We start from the raw sequence: 19232 nt of genomic DNA, 5'->3' as shown, positions 1-19232 counted from the left end.
TTTTAATATCACCTTTGAACCGCTCCTAAATCCCGATTCTGGTTGGGGCAGTGAAGCTGTGGAAGATCAACTGTGGGGGGTACCTGCTCTTGATCTCAGTCCAATTAAAAGGTGGACTGAGATTATTGTTCAGTGCAATGCTCTCTGTTTTGAGCACGGTCTGAGGGCCCTGAATGGGAGGACGCTAGGCGATAAACAAGGGGCGAAGACCTTTGACAACGGCCGATATTCTAGTAGGATCGATTATGTCCTATGTAGCTTGCAATTATGGCAACCAGCTCTAGATATGGTGGTCGAGGTTAGAGTTGAGAGCGACCATAACCCTATCTGTGTTGTACATAGATGGTGGTTTAGTAATCGTTCAATGCCTGTTGGAATGGTTACGTGTGTGCCTGAGGTAACTCTAACAAATGATATGCGTAGACTCAAGTGGGGGGAGCTCGAGCACAACACCCTGGCCATAGCCGATATAGATAACAAATTAGTTGATTCTATTGTCGAGCTTGAGGGTTTGCTATCCGAAGATTCAGGCAATAATAAAGTCACTGCATGCCATGAGAAGTTGTTTGCTGAAATAGGTTCCCATTTTACGAAGCCCCTGAGGAATAAGAAAAAGGCTCCAACTAAGAAAAATAGATGGTATGATGGTGCTTGTAGGGAATCCAGGTCTAACCTAGTGAAAGCCCTGTCTAGTGGTGCATTGGAGGGTATCCGTTCCGCCAGACTAGCATACAAAAAAACTGTAAGGATGGCCAAAAAAATCTGGGACGAGCAACACTGGCTGGATTTAAAAAGCGCATGCCATAGCCGAGGCTCCCGTCTATTTTGGAACATTCTTAAGTGGGGCCATGGTGGGCGCCCTGACAACCCCTCCAACCATGTTTCACAGGCAGATTGGGTACAATATTTTGAACCTCAATATGCTTGTAATATTTCGTTTAATTTTGCATGGGTACCAAATTATGTTTTTTATTCCCAGGGTCCCTTTTGTATTCAAGATGCCAGTAGGGCTTTGTGCTCAGTTACCAGTGGTCGTGCCCCCGGCCAGGACAAGGTTCCTTCGGACGTCTTTATGCACAATAAAGGTAACTGGAGCAAGTATATAACCCTATTGGCTAACGCCGTGGCAGAAGGTGCGCCTGTCCCAAAATCTTGGAGGGGGGCAGTTATCATACCTGTATTCAAGAAAGGGGACAGGACGCTCCCGGGAAACTATAGGCCAATTAGCCTCATCGATTCTATTCAGAAGGTGATAGGGAGGATGGTCTTGAACCGTATCCAAGAATGGATGGATGATAATAACATTCTGTCTCCCTTCCAAGCTGGTTTTCGGAAACTAACCAGCACGGTGGACCAAGTCTTCTACTTTGTCCAGCTCCACTGGAAAGTGGTGACATTGGGGAATGGCAGTCTTTATGTAGCTTTTGTAGACTTAAGGGCTGCCTTCGATCTTGTTCCACGACACCGGCTGTGGGCAGTTCTAGAGAGGCTAGGTCTCCCCAAAGAAATTCTAACTATGGTGATGCGTCTGCATGAGTCTAACTATGCTAGGATTCAGTGGGGAGGGGCGGGAGAGGTTACATCTGAGTTCCCGGTTGAGCGTGGTGTGAGACAAGGTTGTACTATGGCTCCCACGCTCTTCTCACTTTATATCAATGGGATAGTTGAGCTCATGCTCTCTGCCAATACCGACGCTCCAAGGTTGGCTGGCGTTTCCATCCCCATACTATTGTTTGCAGACGATACGCTTATCGTATCTAGAACATCTAATGGTCTGCAAAAAGCCCTTCGCCTGTTTGATGAGTATTGTCTTGATCATGGTCTAGAGGTTAATGTGGGAAAAACGAAGTTTATGGCCTTCAACCCTCATAGTAGCTTTCAAGGGAAAAGAGTGTTTATGAATGGGCAACCCTTAGAATTAGTGACCAATTTTACATATCTTGGTTTGCAAATCTCAAACAATAATAATTGGCGTAGACATCTGGAAATGGCTTCCCTAAGATTCAAGCAGATAACTGGTGCTTTGACCAGGGAATTTAACAGGTCACTAACGAAACCAATAAGCCCGGTTTTGCAAGTCTTCGAAGCAAAGGCCCTAAACTCTGTCCTTTATGGGGCGGAACTCTGGGGCTTTGAACAGCTAGCGACTTTAGTAAATGTGGAGCATAAATTCCTGCGCAAAATTACTGGTCTCCCTCAGAGCACTCCTTTGATCCCACTTAGGTACGATCTGGGCAGGAGGTCCATTAAGGATATTGCAAGACTCCGCCCGGTTCTATACTGGCGGAGGCTGTGGACTACTCCTGAACTTTCCCACTATGCCAAGGGTCTGAATGACATTATAAAATCAGATGTTTTTCATAAAATTGGGTGGTTGAGGAATCTACAAGCGTCTTTAAAGGATATGGGTATGGAAGGGTTGTGGATCGACCCAGCCTCTGCCCAGTTTCCATCCAAAAGTTCTCTTAAAATAGCTTACTGGGAAAGAATAGATTCCCAGGTACTGAATAAAGCAACTGGGATGTCTGAGAAATTTTTGGAGTTCAAAGATTCCCCCTATTTGGAACTATATTGGGATGTGGTGACTAATGTGGGTGACAGGAAACTTTATTTCCAGTTTAGAGCTGGTTCCTTGCCCCTTAGATTTTTGACTGGAAGGTGGGCCACGAACTCGGAACTGCAATGTCCTGCATGTGGGGCTGCGATGGAATCATCTCCCCACTTTTTGTTTGTTTGCCCGGCATTTGTCATTCCAAGGCGCGTCTGGCTTAGACCAATGTGTAGACTGCTCGGGACAAGGAGCAGCACTGTAGCTTTACGCATTTTGCGCACTAGCTCTCTGACATTTGTTTCTGTTGCTCTGGCAAAATACCTGGGCTGGGCATGGGCATTGAGGAGAAAATTAATTAAGTGCTCCCTTGATGGTCCCTAATGAATTCAGTGTTCGGGTCCTCCCCACTTCTAAGCTGTACTAGGGACAATTCCATTTAAAAAAAAAAAAAAACTTTTTATTCTTTATATTCTCAGTCTGTTGTAATGTTTAATGTCTTTTTAACAAGGCTCTCTTAATAAGCTATTTTTAGGTATTTATTGGAATGTATGTTTTTATTGTAATGTATGTCTTCTATGTTTGTGTCTTTTATGGTTGTATTTTTAAATCGAATAAAGACTGATTGATTGATTGATTGATTGATATGCTGGACCCAACTTTAACCTTCAGAAACCATTTCAAATACAGCCATGTCACAGAACTCACATGGACCGATCACTCTATCGTCCACGTCAGCATCTCCAGTCCCCGCACTGCACTGCCATCCCCAAGATGACTAACAAATAAAATCTCAGAGACCACCTGGGCGAATGCCCTCAACACCTCCAACCCTGCAGCCACCACCAACCTCGAACAGAGAGTGAGAAACTTCAATGCCTGGATCACCAATTGCGCAGACAGCATCATCACCATCAAGAGCAACATCCAGAGAAAATCCACTAAAAAGGCCAGCTGGTACACCCAAGAACTCAGAACAGCGTAACAAGACAGCAAACAGTTAGAGAGATGGCGCACCAGCAAGGACACATCTGACGGGGCAGCCTTCAAAATCTCCCTCAACCCCTACCACTGCGTGTTCAGGGCAAAAAAGAAGACAGCCATTGTCGCATGCATCGAAACCAGTGTCAACAACACCAAGGAAGTTTTCAACATTGTTAAGGAATTCTACAACCCTGCTGCTAGTGACAAAAACATCACACCCTCACAGGAGCTATGTGACAACCTCACCCATTTCTTCCAAGACAAGATCACAATCATATACCAAAACTTCGAACCCCAAATCCCTCCTATGGACTTCCTTGACAGATATGCCACCACCGTAACTGACATAAACCACACACTGACCACCTGGAACATCCTCTCCACCCAGGACACCACTTCCACCATCCACTAGGGAGATCCCACAGACGTGTGCACACACCACATCTTCAAGCTCGGAAACCAAGGGATTGGCCAGGAACTCACCATCCTACTCAACACCTCTATCACCACCGCAACATTTCCCAATGCCTGGAAACACACCTAAGTCAGACCACTACTCAAAAAACCCTCTGCCGACCTCAGCGAATTCAAAAACTACCAGCCAATCTCCATGCTGCCATTCCCAGCAAAGGTACTGGAAAAGATGATCAACAGTCAACTCATGAGACACCTGGAGCAGGACCAGCTACTCAGCACCTCCCAATCTGGCTTCTGCAGCAATCACAGCACCAAAACCACCCTGATTTCAGCCACCGACGACATCCGAACCCTCCTCGACTGAGGAGAAACAGCAGCTTTGATCCTCCGCGACCTCACGGCAGCCTTTGACACCGTATTCTACCACACACTGATCAAAAGACTTCACTACATTGACATCCATGAGGACACTCTCAGATGGATCACCTCCTTCCTCACTGAAAGAACCCAAAGGATCCACCTCCCATCGTTCACCTCTGAACACAAGGAGATCTCCTGTGCTGTCACCGAGAGCTCATTCCTCATCCCCACGCTCTTCAACCAACTTCCATAGATGCATGATAAACTTTGCCAACTGGATGAAGAACAACTGCCTGCAGCTGATCCCAGACAAGACACGATCTTTGACAACTGCAGCATCCCATGGATTGATCCTTGGTGGCCATCAGACCCAGAACCCGGACCCACTGCCTCCAACCATGCCATAAACCTTGGAACGGTCATTGAAAACAAGCTCACCATGAAATCACAGATCAACACCATCTCCTCAGCCTGCTTCCTCACTCTGTGCATGCTACATAAGATCTTCAAGTGGCTACCCTACACATGAGACGCACCACGACACAAGCCCTTATCACCATCCGACTGGACTACGGTAATGCCCTCTACATAGAATCGCCACACACCTTCTACAGAGACTTCAGACCATACAGAATGCCGCAGCCAGAATTATCCTCCGCCTCCCCGACTAACTCCCATCACACCCCACCTTAGGAAACTCCACTGGCTCCCAGCATAGAAGAGATGTCAGTTCCAGTTGCTGACCCATGCACATAAAGCTCTACAGAACCAAAGACCCACCTACATTAACCACCACCTGAGCTTCCACCAACCATCGAGAAGACTATGCTCCACCTCCCTTTCGATTGCCCATAATCCCCACATCTACCATAGCAGCAGTCGAGGATGCTCCTTCTCCCACATCGCAGCAAAGACCTGGAACAGCCTCCCCACGTACATCCAGACAATCCTCATTTCCAGAATGATGAATGTCTCTCAAGACCTGGCTGTTCAAATAATCCTCTGGGGCCTGCAAGTTCCTGGATACCCTATCGGGTGATTAGCCGTGCTTTATAAATCTTGATTGAAGTGCAAGTTCAGTCAGGAGGAGAATGAGATCTTGATCACAGAGGTGACGGAGGTGACGGAGCACCAACACCAGCTCTTTGTCAGCTCCAAAGTGTCATTGGGGAGGAAAAATACCATATGGCCGTACATTGTTAGCAAGGTAAACAGCATAGCTGACGTCAAGAGGACAGTGATGAACTGTAGGAAGCACTGGCATGATGCCAAGCGCAAAACAAAGGATAAAAGTGCCAACAAATCTACAGGAGGCATTGCAGACCGGCAGAGGTAGTCTAGTACCCCTGGAGGAGCTTGATACCTTACAGGTGCCCGCAGTCATCTCTGAGGAGTTGGTGGTTGGAGCTGCGGGAAAGGCAGTGCTGGCTATAACAAACTACGTCAGCAACTGGGTAACTGCCAACAAGGGGCAATGTGGGGAACTATGTTATGCTGTGCAGCCAGGCAGCTATGACCCAGCGCTTTTCTCGGCACTGTTCACACAAAAAACAGTAGCCCTCTGGCTCTTCTATGGTTAGTAATAACATCAATGAAAGGCTCATGGGCATTTTGATCATAAGTTGGCATATGGTGTAGTTGTAAGCCTTCTAGCTGTGTTACTATATAAAAATGAAATGGCAGACATGTGTTGTTACTACAAGAAGCGGTGCAATCCTGTCCTAACTGCCTGCACTAGTGCACAAACAGCAGGCACTGACCAAAGAAGGGCACCCCTGCACCATGGTTCAAGGGAACCTGCATTGGTGCTAGCCAGCTGAATGTGGACCAGCATAAAGGAAAGCACAAGGATGTGTTGCATTGTTTTAAACACAGAGCAAACCTACACTTTCCAATTCACACAGCTTGACGCAGCAATATAGTTTCCTGTGATGCCCTGCACTACATGTCTATGAAAGATGCCCATCTGTCTCACCTTGGCCCATGCACATTAACATAACCTCAAAATCCCTAGCATACAATTGTTCTCTCGCAATAGAAATAACACATCTGAGGGGTGGGGGATATGTGGACAATGGGTAGTACCTACACGTGGGGACATTTCAATATTCATGTCCATACTCCTCTAGATTAAAATACATAAACTAGAAATGGTACACAGCTGTCCTGAAATTTAGGCTCACACCACACAGGTGTCAGCTGCCCTGGTAGGGATCACCTGAACTCCTTTCATCTACAAATATATGACTGGGTGTGGGGGTGAATGCAAGTTATGTACAACAGCGGACCATGGGCCACATTTAAAGTGAAAAGGTGCAGGGCGTAGATGCAAAAAAATCTGCTGTGTTGAGCAGCAGAATTTCACAAATGCATGAAAGGGCTGTATCTACTGGAATATGTGCCAACCCTGCACTGCTGCAAGAAGAAGAGTCCTGCATCAATGCAGGCACCCTTGCACCATGGTGCAAGGGTGTCTATGTTGGTGCTTGGCTGTTTTTTTCCGTGCCAACATAAGGGAAAAGACCTGGGGTGCTCCACTCCCTTGTGAATACGGTGCTTCACTGTGTTTGTGAAATGACGTGGTGTGGTGCAGCTAAAGTGCTTGCACCATCCTTTTGTGCCATTTCTATGTGAATATGCCTCTTGGTTGGTACATGTCACCATTCCAATCGCTAGTACCATCTGAGGTGCTACCTGACACATGTCACTCTTTAACAGCCTTCCACCTCAGTCCATTGGAGATGGTCACTCATGATGTGGGTGTCATAGGCACTAGGCACATGAGAGTCAATGTAGAATCAGGGTGCCATCACTGTGTGGTAGTACGTTGTCTGCCATGGCCAAATTTGGGACAGCCAGAGGAGCCCTGCACACATACAAGTGCATGGGTCTGATCCAAATGATGTATGACACCCTGCCGATAACCAATTATGGGCATAATGAAATGGCATGAACGTCAAGGATTGGAATCTGACTACTATGACAGGGCCCACCCACTCAAGAGTAGGCACACAGTGGTAGTGACAATAGTTCTGAGATCCTGTCCTCAGAAAGGGAAATACACTGCTATTTGCAATACATACCCTTGAGTAACAGCTGTCCTACATATCAGTGAGGAACTGAAAGTGTAATGTATTGCACTTTGTTTGTCAACTGATTTACCCATGTCAACATGTCGAAGACATCACCAATAGCATTTCCTCATCTCATTACAGAGGGTAAACCCTAACCTCTTGGCCCGCCTCCTGCACCGAACATCAGTGATGATGGGGATGATGACAACCTGCCAACCACGACACCCTAAAAGAACTCCTGGACTCCATTGGGAAACCATCTCAAGCCCGAGGGAGGGTCAGCAGCACTGTGGCATCTCCACATACTCACCTAACAACCAACAGGCCCCACCTGCCACTCCACCCAGACTCCTGGACTCAGAAGACCCACAGATTACTGTCCAATGTACTGCAGAAGGAGTCCAGCTGGAGTTGGCAAAGCAGGTGCGGGCAGGGATGGAGACCATGGCTGCCACCCTAGAGGGAGTCCATGGGGTCCTCAGTCCCGATAGGGACAACACTGCCTCCATAAGAGGCACCTACTCCCTGCCTCATGGCCTCCAGCAGTCCCTGGCTGACATTGCTGTTATCATGAGGGAGAGGCATCAACAGCTGCCCTGCCAAAGTGGCACCAGCAACATGGCCAACAAGCTGGAGGCAATCAGGACCATGTTGGAGTCCATGGAGTGGGAGCAGTACTCCCACTTTGCTGCCATGGCTGCCTACCACTGTGACGTTGCTGCTGTATTGCAAAACCAGCAGATCTTACTCGCTGCTGTGCTGCCTCATGTAGTGCCTCAGATGGATGCTGCTACAGGCATGGGATCCACATCTTCCACCCCTAATGTGTGTGTACCTCCCTCAGCTGCCGTATCTACAACACCTCCCACACGGGAGACACCGCACACATTAGGGGAGGAAAGATGTGGATGGCACCTCTTTCCAAAGAAAAAGTCTGCTGTAGCATGCATTTGTGCCACATACCAGTTTCTCCTCGGCCCTGTGCTGATGAACATGCCAGGGATCATCTGCTGTCAATGTATTCATTTTCACTTCGTCCTGTTCACCTTGACCAGTTGTGGACTGTCAATATGGCCTATCCTCACTAATGACATTGAGGTCATCCTCCAGACTGAAGCACTCCTCTCCTCAACATGTCACATGACACGTTCCCCACGTGGACTCTGACTGGACATCCACTGGCTTCAAACATCCCTTGGGGTTGTTGCCCAATGAACTTTACCTGTGATTACCTTCAACATTTGCACATGTAAATAAATGCACTTAGAATTACCTGTGTGTAGTTTTTGTCTAGGAGTCAGGACCAGGTTGACTATTGGCCATTCTGGGAGGCAACCACAACAACTACAGGCTAAAGGGACATGTGTTTTGTGGAGTCTGGGACAATGCTAGGCAGTGCGTGTAACATATTTTGTAATCACTATTTGTGCAATGACTAATAAGTGTTGACTCAAGGTTGCAAGCTTAAAGTTCAACTGGTGTCATGCAGTCAATGTGACTGGTGAATGAAATCACCTCACAAGTGTTGGGTCTATCCATGGTTACTAGCAAGCATACAACATTGGGCGGACAAGTAAACGCTGCAAGTGTGAGTGGGTATGGGGCAGCCATCAGTGTTTGAGTCCCAAAACATACTATATGTGGAAATATTTTTAACCACAACTTCCCTTCAAGGCGTGTTGCATTTGTAACCCAGAGATAGTTCTTGTATGTGAACACATAATGAGCACTTTGTCATAATTCAATTGTGATTGCCAGGTCCACTGCTCAACATTGTCAGATTGTATGATTATGTAAAGTCATGTATTAGACAACAGGCGCAAAACCCATAAACCATGTTGAGATTTGGGTAGGTATGTGAAGAAAACAACAATTTCTCAACTGGTATCATTAGGCAGGACAGTTAGACAAGCATGTGCAATACATTACATGAAAGAAAAGGAGACTGGGTCACACAGACATTTGTGTGCGCTCTGGATCTGTGGAATTATGGCTTTTCCAGCGTGAGGCGGCGTAGCAATCAACTGTGTACCACACACGATCTGGTTAATACCCTGAATCCTCCTTCATCGCCGCTGTCTCGGTAGACATGGCCTTCTTTATATTTCCAGCACCGTCCAAACCATTCCAACCCGGTCCTGAAGATGATCCTAAGTCATTGATTGAAATGTCGTCGACCTGTCAGCGCAACTGATGGCGCATCCCTCACGTGGTTCAAAAGAAATTGTTTTCCAATTGTCTAAAAAGATTGTGAAATATTGATTTGAACCACCATATTCACTGTACATATTTTTTCACTTTGGCACCTTGCGCAGTTCCTTGCTGATATCACATTGTCACTTGTGTCACCACCCATTGTGTCACGTACACAATTGAGCACCAAGTACAATTTAGGCTGTTCACACAATTTGTTTGCCTACAGTGCTGTTATAACTGTATTTCTCCTTATCTGAATTTGCACCAAAATATATGATGCCATGTGCACAGTTCTAACAAAAACCTACCAAGAGTCTCCTTTTCTTTCATGTAATGTATTGAACATGCTTGTCTAACTGTCCTGCCTAATGATACCAGTTGAGAAATTGTTGTTTTCTTTATGCAAAGTCATGGGCAGCCTGACCGATCCCTGTCCATAGATAAGAAACCTACTCACACATGTTGCCATACACTGCAAACAAAGACATATGCATGTACCAAACTTCACCTGCGCACACATGCTAACTCCCACACAGTAAATCATGACGTGCACCTGTATGTAGCAAACGATTACATTTAATGACAAAAGAAAAGTTAAATAAGGAAGAACTATCTACCCTATACTAACTACCTATTCTAACCTTATCTACACTATCTTAGGCTACCTACTATATAAAACAACCTTAACGTAGCTTACCCTAATTTAGCAAGACATGATAAACATCAACCCTCCACCCCCCTTAAGTCACGTCTTCACACAAGGACAATAGAAACTACACCTAAACATCAACTACCTACATATAGAAACGTAATCATATTTTTTCGTATATTTTCTTAAAATGTTGCCATTTGTTTGTTTTAAAAAAAAATCTGACATATAAACACATCATCCCCCACCCCCGAATAACCCAAAGTACCCCTACCCACTAACAATCTACCCACCCCTAAGAATCCCCTAAAACCACTATCCCTACACTATCACTATAACTAAAGTAACCCAAACTAAGCAATACAAATCTTATGTTAAAAAACCTACATGGAATGCATGGGGAAGGGCAGAAAGGGTCCCTGTGGCTATTTCCGTCTGGGTTGCCCAACTGTCTGCTTTATTTCCTGGTACAGGTTAAAAACCTGGTCCATTTTATTTTCCTGGACTGCCACATATAGTTTGAGGTCTGATAAGTCCTTTTTCATGTCCATCTCAAAATGTATGGGCCCTCCAGTGGCCTGAGGTGTGGGTCCAGGTGGAATAGATTGGCTGCTGGCGGTGATGCTTGGTATGGCTGGGTGGGAGTCGCCTGTAGCAGACTGTCCATGCATGGCAGAGCTTCCCTTGGCGATGGCTGGTGGTCCTATTGGAAAGCTTGAGCACTTCTTTGGGGCATTCTTCTCTTCATACCTCCTATTCTTGGCCCTGTGTTCCTTGGCGATCCGTCAGACATGGTGGAAGTGCTCGTTTTGCTTATTGCATTGCCTCAGCTCATCTGGGGTCATGTTGTCTGTTGAAGCAATGAGGATGACATGTCAGTCAAAGGGTGACTAGGAATAGGTATCAACATCATGAAATATCATTATTTTCATTACATCTAAGGTAGCAGCCCCTACAGCCTAAACTCATCTTTCAGCTTAGAGTGACCATACACATATCTATTATTTATCATTGCAGATGTCCTCAGCCCTAATTGCAAAGGCAGGCCAACTGTTACACAGTGCAATTGCAACACCATGGGCACATCTAAGTATAACTATGTCAGTACTGAGTATGCTTGGAATGTTTTCAGTACCCATGTAATGGTACACATTTTCATCTTCACTGAATATTAGTGTGCCTTCTGCATCCTGCAATGGCCTTTCCTCCATAGGCATTTGCCACAGTAAGAAGTTCTATGTGTTGACAGTACATGTATTGTCTCACAACGTTTTGTAATTGATAAGGCAAGGAACCATGTCAGGACACATTGCTACCTATACAGAAAACTTGGCAGGAATGACATGTAACAATGGACGCAGGATTAGTACCTCACATCATACAGAGGTATATGAAACTTCTCATATTTGACTTGTAGTAAGTCCATGGTGGACCATGCCACCGCTCAATACATGCTCCCAATATCATAGCATGTGCATCTAACATGCATTCTGTATTATTCACAGCCATGTACGTTTTCAGATCTGTATCCACTACCACATACATTTGCATTATCTGCCACTGAGATCATGGCTCCCCTGTCAAACAACTATGATGTGATCCATCCCAGATTGCCAAAGTGTTCTCCTTGATAGCAGTCAAAGGCTGATAGACAACCAACACATCACCTCAACTTTTCAGGCCCTATTTATCTCCTTCAAAAAGTTAATTAGTGATAAGGATGCACATTGAATCTGGCAATTCCCACAGCATCTGACATCACACTCACTCCTTGCACTATGCAATTAGCACTGAAGAAGGCACTCACCGGTGAAATTGGGGTTCCTGTAGCTTGCCAACTCAGGTTTTGTGTATGAAGTGGGTCCAGCTGAGAGACATAACTTGTAAATCACATCAGTAAACTTACAACACATATTTGATATGCAAAAGCACAGTACATATGCAAGTCTATAGGCTATGTAGCCCTTCAGGTGGTTGTAAGTGTTCAAATGGCACAGTTGACATGCCTGAATGATACACATTGCTAAGGCTGGCTGAGGAGAACATACATATGAATGAATTAAACATGCACCTGTTGCGTAGAACCAGGTCATGAACCTCATCACTACCAAATTACACTATGGTATCTGACTTGGAGGATGCTCTGCACTTACATAAATCACATACCATACTTAGTAAGGTGATGCTCTATGGAGGCCCTCTTAAATGTTGACCCCAGTAAATGAGTACGCTACGTATATCTCACTTCATACATACTTGTTCCCTAAGTAAGGTAAGTACTGTACCTGTCAGTGCTTCAAAGTGCATGATATTGTACACATATATCCCATGCATCCCGAATGTGATAATAACATATTTGAACTTTAACATGTATGGTATAGGTTGAGATGTGTCTCATTCAGGCTAGCATACCTTTGGATACAGTACTATATGGGTGGACTGACATCTGACATACATTTGGCCTCTCATACTGGAGTCATGTACTATCTGAGTTTGATGTGTCAAGATAGCTCTAGTGGGTCTGCCCTCATAAACACCTCTTTGAGGCCATGCAAATGCAGCATGTGTGATTTGCAATTAAGTCAGAGGTATGTAGTCTGTCAAGCCAGTGCAAAGCACAGTGTAACCATAGTGGACATCAAGTAACTATACCTAGTACATAAGAATTGCTGTTCAAGACCAGTGGTATGTTTATTGCCATATTCAGAGGTGAGCTAAACAGTGTAAGCCATGACAGGCCTCATTAATGCTTGACAACTCAGGAGAGGTATACCAAGGAGGATCATTGGCACATCACTATGGGTTTATTTAAAAGGCCCTTGTGCAGCCGGTTCATCACTTTTGATAATGTAAGAAGTTATATACCAGTGGTGCAAGGGGATTATAAATAAGCCCTTCATGTGTAACGTATGTTCTGTAATGGTCCATCCCTACTGTACATGACAAATGCCTGTTGTGAAATAAGCAGCTCTGGGGTACATCTGCACTACCTGGTCTGTCGTCATATGATTGATTTGGACAGGCTATGGCAATGTATATCATATCAGCTCCATGCTTCCCTGGGACTCATCTGCATCACCTACAGGAACACAGATAGCAAAGGTGCACATATTTTGCCAGCACCATAGCCAAGGCAAACACAAGGAAATGATGGACGGAGGTCTGAAACTTTTCAGACACTCACCCCCAGTCAGTCACAGATCTGGGTTGAATCCATCATCGTTCTTTAGCTCACTTCGCCACCTCAGTTCAGACCCAGCTATATGCAAATCAGTCTTGACCCTGTGCCTCATGGGAACAGTCCAGCCCAAACTGCCAAGCCAGGTCATCCCTGAACCAGAAACAAGCCTCCTGGGACCAGTTTCTGGGTAACACCCTTCATCATCCAGGCTAGCTTGAATCCAGTGGCAAAGTGAGCAAGGGACCCATGTCTGGGAATACCCTGCCAACTTAGGGCGAACAAAGCAAACACAAGGAAATGATGGACAGAGCGCTGAAACTTTTCAGACACACCCTCAGTCACAGATCTGGGTTGAATCCATCATCGTTCTTTAGCTCACTTCGCCACCTCAGTTCAGACCCAGCTATATGCCCATGGCACATTTGTCCTGACACATATATTGTGCAAAATGCAGCAGACCAAAATAAGTTTTCACACTGTAGGTGGCGAGAATAGCCTTTTGTCCCCAGATATGTCAAGGTTCCTGAAGCGGGATTTTAGTACTCCAAATGTCTGCTCAATGATGGCATATGCCATGTAGTATGGCACAGGTATATAGGCCCACACCATCTACCTATGCACTGTGTAATTCACCCCAAGACTGATATGTCAACGTATTCCTACATAATTGACTGCTATGTGGTCTGTCATTTGGTTGAGGTGTACTTACCAACCAGTAGGCCATTTCCATAGGTCCCATTCTGGAAGCGCTTATTGATGGTGGAATGCTGGAAGATGAATGAGTCGTGAGCACTGCCAGGGTACTTTGCAAGTATGTTGATTAAGAGGCCCAGATGGTCCACGATTGCCTGCACATTCATGGAAAACATGTGCTTCCTGTTGCGGTAGATGTGTGATGTCGCCATTGGAGGCACAAGTTGCGCATCTGTGCAATCCATTACCCTCAAAACATGTGGGAATCCTGCAATGGCATAAACACCTTGCTTGTTGTCCTGTTGTTGCTGCGCTGTGTTGGGGAAGTAGAGGTTCTGGGGCGTGAGGTTTATGATGGCATCCAGGATGGAGGGGAAGGACCTGGAGAAGGATGACTGGGATACTCCTGCGACTCTGGCTGTGGTGGGTTGGAAAATTCCCGATGCCAGCATGTGTAGTATAGCCAGTAGCTTGGCCTGTGGAGGGATGTTGGTGCAGCGCTGTAGTGTTTGCTGCAGCCTTGGCGCAATCTGGTGCAGGAGGTGAACAATGGACTCTCTCCTGAGCCTGTAATGGGCAATGACCACTCACTCCCTGAGGTCAATGAGGATTATCCACTGGCGGTATGTACGCTCCCTTCTCCTGCGCTGCCTCTGTGGTGGTGGTCTCCTTAGTGTTCCTAGCTGCAATAGCAGTAGATCCATGGCGTAGTTGAGCTTGCAAAATTGATTTGGGTCCGTTCAACTTTTCTACTAGCATGCTAGTGTCATTCTCAAGACCAGCTTTTCCTTAGCAGTAAAAAACTGCCACTAATGGGAGTTAGCGCCTGTTTTTGGAAAGTAGTGCCATTTCTGAAATTCCTCGTACTTATGCCAGCATCAGTTTTGCGATGGTTTCTCTGAGGGAACGCCTACCTTTAATATCATTACTGGAAAATGGCACTAGCAGATCTGGCGTTAAAACTAATAGGCGATAGCAGTGGAATTATGGTGCTAAAAAACAACCCGCTGCAGCATCAAAAGTGTGATGCTGCGGCAGCGTTAGCTCCTTGTAAATATGCCCATAGATTTCATTATGTCCCACCCACAGACCCCCAGTAAAAGCCTATCAATCCAGTTAACCAACAATTATTCGGGAGAATGAAACGGAGAAGCAGGTCATTGGGTGCGCTAGGACCAACATTTTGAAACACCCTTAAGAACAAATTGAGATCTTAATGCAATTACTAGTGATTCAGGAAACCTTTTAAAACTTAATTTTTCAGACTTTACTTTAATTGAAGTTTTGGACATGGGTAATCAGCAATTGGGCTCTAAGTTTTCATACCAATCATTAAGCTATATTTTATTATATTATTAAGCAAACAGTCCCATGATTGCAGCCATATCATGTGCTTATATACACCAATCACAGACTACTAGATGTCACCGTAGTCCAGAAACACTGCAATTCCCATCCTGCAGTCACTTTTCTTTCATTTAAACTTTAAAGGTGCTGATTCCTTCGCTCATTAAATGGCTAAGATGCCACATACTTAGCCACTCCCTGAAGCGTCCAAAAAAGTGCAAGTCAAACATGAAAAGAATGTCCTGCTTAACTGTGAACAAGGCTCTTGTGGAGCCGAAACACATCGGGAGTAATATTTTCAAGCAGTTGCCACATTTGCGCATTGAATACAGCGCCTGAATCTTCTTTTTAATTTGGTGAACAGGGCGTTCTTCTTTCAAATGGAAGGAAGATTGGTTGGAAATGGTTGAGGTGCTCCGGTCCCGTAGTCTGAGGCCACCCTGCTGGGGTTGGGGCTCCCTACGGAGGTAAGTGGAGATGGAGTGAGCCTGACCCACCCTCACTACACCAGGATGAAAGGTATGGAAACGTCCAACCTATTTTAAATTGGCGGTGAAAGCGGGCAAGGAGAGTGAAACCAAGGACCAGCTTTTATGACAGCCAGAATTTTGCAGACTCTACTTAAGCCAGTGAGTTCTTTGACTCGAAGAGCCACTGTAATTTTCCGTTTTGAGTTACTTGAAGCATTGATTTTCTTTCTTTGCGCCTTATTTGTTTTACAGCTACTTGGACTCTGGTTTAATATGTGCTCTGCATTTTTTAGGTCTTGTCTACTGACAGCTTTATTCGTCCTTTCTACAGACAGTTGTCGAAGATCTATTCTCAATTATAGATTACTACAACGAGCGCCAACACCACGCATTACACTTACTACGCATCCACAATGACGACCACATTTACATCCATAGGGACATTGACCATTACAACGCACACAGCAACCATGCAATACATAACATGTTGTATCACACATAAATACATATTTATATATTTTAACAATGTATACTTCCCATGGACACTACATATCCCTAAAACTTGAAATACTATTACTAGCCCTTAATGCTACCCTTCCCTAAACAGAAATAACTCTTTTTTTTTACCCCTAAGTACTTCTCAACTCTGAGTCCTAAAACCCCTTTTACGCCTTTAAGCCACCCTTCCTGTAACTCTAAAAACTCTGCACTCGTCCTTAACACTAGCCATCCCGGAACCCTACAAACCCATGACTAACCCTTAACACTGCCCTTCTCTGAAGCCTACAAACCGTATACTACCCCATAACATTAACCTTCTCTGAACCCTAAAAAATCCTTACTAGCTTGAAGGCTACCCTCCTTGAACTCTAAAGACTCCTTACTTCTCCTATAAACTACCCATAATTTTCCCCTGAACCCTAAAAAACTATTTTCCCCTGTACATTACCCATCCCTTACTAAACACATACACTAAAAATGAATTTAAATTTCAATGCATTTTAACTTGTCTCATTTTAGTGCTAAAATATTGTTATAACTTTGTTGTAATTGACATGCATTGTACTGTGTGTGTTGTAATGGTATAATACCCTATTTTCTCTAACATGTTTAAATATATACAAGATGGGTTTTGGGTCAGCCATTTCCTCTCGATTGGAGGTCTTTCTTGCCTATATCATTTCCCTGCATCTTGCTCTATAACTTTTTCCACTATTCTTTGTTTGTGCTGCCTCTTAAGCATTTCTTATTTACCATATTTTGTTTGGATACATTTCGTCCTTACACTGCATAGTTGGTGACACAAAGTTGTCCTCATTTATTTGCGCTTAATAATAAGTTAACGTGCAATATGCTTAACCATTGCATACAAATATGCGCATTTTATTTTACATTTAGATCTAGAGAAACGAGATTTATATGTTTTCAATTTAGCTATAATTAGTATATATGCATCTTAACATTGACAAACATGAGTGGGCCTAGGTGCTCGGCTCCATTTTAAAGTAACTTGTAGTTTTGCTTGGTGTGCATGACTTTCTCTTTGTTTCAGGCACCAGAGTCACTGTTCTCATTGAATGTGTTTTTCACTGTGACCTTACTGTGCGAAGGCCATGTTTGTTGTAACTAATTGACTGGACAATTTATTAAGCAAAGTGAAATATAGAACAGCGAGCATGGAGCATAGTTTGTCTCCCATCTTAACTAGTGAAAGAACAGGGAGGTAGAAGCGTGAGAGGGGGATGAGACTGAAATATTGACTAGGAAGGCCACGATAGCTGCTCTAGTGATAGATTTTTGGATGATTTGTTAATTTTTCGACCTACCCAGTATAAATTTGGCCAGCCAGAAGGAGGAAATCAGCCTACTGTAGGACATCTGACCATAGGAGACCCTTCACCCATTGTCTAATCAGGGGAGAGTGTTTCCGTAGAACAAGGTCTCCCTGTGCAAGTGGTGCCCATTTCTACTGGTACACTAGTAGATGTTCCAGCTATTCCGATAACACCTCCAGGCACAGTTGCTGTCACCCTAGCTCCAGTTTTCCTCCAGTTGCAACTGTACCCATTATGCCTTGCGTAGGATCTACTGTAGACCCAGAAGTGAGACCCTGACCATTACTACCCCTGTAGCATGGGTGTCTGTTGTGGGGGTAGCTGATGACTCTGAGTCATTTGGCCCGGTACGGGCATTGGATGTGGTGATTGTTTTTAAGGAAATTTTGAATGTGACACTGAAACTAGAATTTGTAAATGGATGTAACAAAAAAGAACTCCATTTCCTGTGTAGAGAGGCCGCTAGACGTGCATGTGAGGCTCATGAAGCCTTAGAAGGAATAGCAGCAGTGTATGAAGTGGATTTTTCCAAAAGCCATACCCTGCAGAAAAACTTTAGGATATTCATACCTGATGACACCCATACAAATATGTGAACAACATGGTTGAAGTTGCATTTAAGGGACTTGGTTGGAAGCATTCAGAAATGGAGGGGATCAAGGAGTTGTGGACTAAAAAAGGTAAAGAGGAAGGTTGTTGATAGTGCAGGGCCAGAGGATGTTGTACAGTTCCTACTAGTCTAGTAGGACTGTGTATTTAGAACAATAAAACTTCATAATATAGAGACTGAGTCTTCTTATATAATCAGTAAATTTCTGTTTGGCTAGCTCACAGTACCGCATCGAAACTCCTAAACCTACAGAGTTATAGATGTTGTCAGTAACCTAGGGCATGACTCTCAGATTACCAAGTAAATTGTGGCAACAGATCTAACCCTTTTGTTTGTCACTTTTGCATGCCCAAAGTGGTACAAATGTTATGTTAGAAATTTTTAAAGCACCCAGTTACTCCAGATGGAGAATCCCCATGCTTGGATTGCTCTCCACAGGATCAGAAATACCTAGCAAACCACCAGAAGGTCAAAACAGTAAAAAGGTTAAAAATTAAGAAACACTCCTAAAGATGCTAAAAACCCAATGCTCAAAAAACAAAGACCAAATAGAACAGATAAGCTCTGCTTGAAAAAACAGGTTTTTAGCTTTTCCTGAAAGTTGCTTCTGCAGATTCCGGTCTCAAATAAAGAGGCATGGAATCCCACAGTTTCAGAAGCTCAAAACCTAAAGGCGCAGCCACCCATATGGACTCTCTTTGCAATATGGACAGCTGCTAATGCAGTACGAGAAGATCTAAGGCTTCGACCAGGTGAATAAGGCTTCACCAAGTTAGAGAAGTACCGAGGATTTCTGGCATCAAAACATTTTTGACAGATGCACATAGCTTTAAAAGGTATTCTTGGGGGTGTGTCCAAGATGGCGGAT

This window comes from Triturus cristatus, chromosome 11, assembly GCF_964204655.1.
Source record: "Triturus cristatus chromosome 11, aTriCri1.1, whole genome shotgun sequence".
NCBI classification, from domain to species: domain Eukaryota; kingdom Metazoa; phylum Chordata; class Amphibia; order Caudata; family Salamandridae; genus Triturus; species Triturus cristatus.
This window is presented reverse-complemented; position numbering follows the sequence as displayed.